A 2731-nucleotide genomic window follows, 5' to 3' on the forward strand; every position below is an offset into this window, starting at 1 on the left:
CATTTAAAAATGTAAAAACTGGAAATTCCCTGGCAGTCCAGTGGTTAGGACTCCACGCTTTTACTGCCATGGGCCCGGGTTCAATGTCTGGTCAGGGAACTAAGATCCCGCAAAACACCCGGCGTGGCCAAATAAATAAATAACTAAACAAATATGTAAACACTATTCTTAACTTACAGGCCTCATAAAAACAGGTAGCTGGTCAAATTTGGCCTAACGGCCATAGTTTACAACCCCTGATCTTTGATATACAAAAACTCCTGCTACTTGGTAAGAAAGGCAAAGGACAAAGGATGTAAACCTGCAGAAAAGGAAATCCAAATGGTCAGTAAGCATTTGTAACAGGATATGGAGAGATTTTTTTCCTGTTAACAGAGTAAATATATGACAAATAACCCCACATTCTAGAGGGAGGGTCTTGACATGCTTTTAAAAGCTTTCAAGAGGCCAGAACCAGTCCTTTGACTATCAACCCCCATCACCCACCTCCAAATAATAGGAGACAGCTAAATGATTCATTAAAGGAAAGAGAGGGGGTCAGTGTCATACTTAGCCTATTTGACACACAGAACAGATGACTTTTTAACTCTTTCTCCCCTTTATGAGACTATTTTGGTAATTATCATGAAATGAAGCTACACCCAATATTGAAGACATTACGTATTTCAAAATAGATCATGTCTTTGTTCCAGTAACTTCCTCTTTTGCTTTTTTTCTTAGTTGTGCTCTATTGGGCCAATGTCTTTTCCTGTTGGAACAGTGCCCTCTTCACATGCTATAAAGGGATTCTGCAGATGCAGTTATGTCCCCAAATCAGTTGACCTTAAGAAAGCGACATTATCAATGTGGTCCTAACCTAATAACATGAGCCCATTAAAAGCAGTGTCTCTGGCTGGTAGAAGAAACCTCTAGAAAGGAATGCAACTTAGCTGACACTTTGATTTCAGCCTTACTGAGAACCCAGACATGCTGTGCCCAGACTTCTGACCTACAGATCTGTGGGCTAATAAATGAATGTTGTTTTATGCCACTAAATTTGTGATAAATTATTACATAGCAATAGAAAACAAATATACGCTCTACTGCCCATACCCAGGTAGACTGCTCCCACCCTCTGCCCTTGGTACCCACCAGTAAGAAGCCTTAGGGGAATGTAAGGTGGTTTTCCCTCTCCAGCCCTCCCCCAACTGTGGTTAGTATGCAGACTACCCCCTGTTTCACACGGCTGGACTGAGGCCAAGACAGGGCTCTGCCTGGCTCTTCCTCCCTCATCTCATGTCCTGAGGTGCCCGCTAAGTCTTTGGTCTCTTTAGTGCAGTCGTGAGAATCACTGCTGTAGTGATACCCTATACTTTCCTACCTTTGGATGCTGTTTCCATTTTTTAATTGTACTTTTTTATCGTAAATTAAAAAACGAAGAGCATCTTTGTTCATAAAACTTTGAATTTTGGCTGGTTTTCTTAGGATAAGAAATGCTGAGTCAAGGCGGATGAACATTTTTAAGGCTCCTGACATACACCGCCAAAGTTTTCTAGAGACTCTACCCATCTACCATCCCATTAGTCAAGTATGATGCCTAAGGTTATTTTATCTAAGCTGAGGCAGTGGAGATTTTGGGTCAAAGAACTAGGAGATATTTCGGGGTAAGACCCTCTTCTCATTTTACCTCTGAACTCTCTCCCCCTTAGGGACCCATCTTCACTCCCAAGCTTCCAGTCGCCTAATGGGAACCTCTACCTGGAAATTCCAAAGGCACCCAAACTTGATATGTCCAAAACCAAATCATTTCTGTCACCTTTCCACCTCTTTTCCACTGAAATGCTCCAGATCCAGAAAACTGACCTATCGCTGTGGCTGGGACCACGGTGGTAACCATGACGATAACCATGGCAACCAGATTCCCTAACGAAGTCACACGGAGTGCAGACATGAAGCAGGAGACACAGAGGGACGACAAGCCCGTCCTCTCCCGCATTGGGCACAAAATGGGACACTTAAGGGCATATACACGACAGCGCCTGCGCACCAAGGCACGGAACGAAAGAGTGACGAACATACGTCACGGAGCTTCGCGAAGCCCGGAAGTCAAGGCATCGGCGGCTGGTGCAGAACCGCGGTTTCGGTTCCGGGAGTCCGGGTTTTTGTGCGCCCAGGCCTTGCTTTCGCGCCCGGCTGGGGATAACTGCGCAGCCGCCGTAGGGCGGGCCGACCGCCAGGCGCGGGCGCACGAGCGGGCGCGCAGGCGTTTGTGCGCACGCGCCCTCGGACGCGCGTGCGCGCGTGTAGTCCGGGAACTGGGAACAGGAAGCAGAGGGGAAGGGGTGGGGTTGAACCCGGGTCTCGCGCATGCGGGCGGCATACAAAGCATTTGGCGGGTTTTTCCGGGCTGCTCAGCTCTAATCCCGTCTTGAGATGTTCAGTGGTGGCTTTTAGGAAGCTGGACGTTCTCCCCAGGAGAACGACTTCTCAAGATTTCTGCTCTCTTCCTTCAGGCGTTTGGGGGCTTCAAGAAAAAGAAAACGTGTTTCTCCGTGACTGACGGCTGGGGCCTTCCGACGGCCTGAGGTCTTGGGCCATTTGGTCACTCTTCGTCTCGGTCCCTTGGAGGGTGAAAGGATCAGAGGGACCTCGTCCTGCTCATCGATCTCCACGCCTGTGGGTTTCTTGGCGTCAGGTCGGAGCTGGGTGGGCCCGGCCCCGGCCCCGGCCCCGGCCCTCCTCCTGGGTCATC

The sequence above is a fragment of the Leucopleurus acutus genome (genome assembly GCF_964270905.1).
Source record: "Leucopleurus acutus genome assembly, chromosome: 8".
Lineage (NCBI taxonomy): Eukaryota > Metazoa > Chordata > Mammalia > Artiodactyla > Delphinidae > Leucopleurus > Leucopleurus acutus.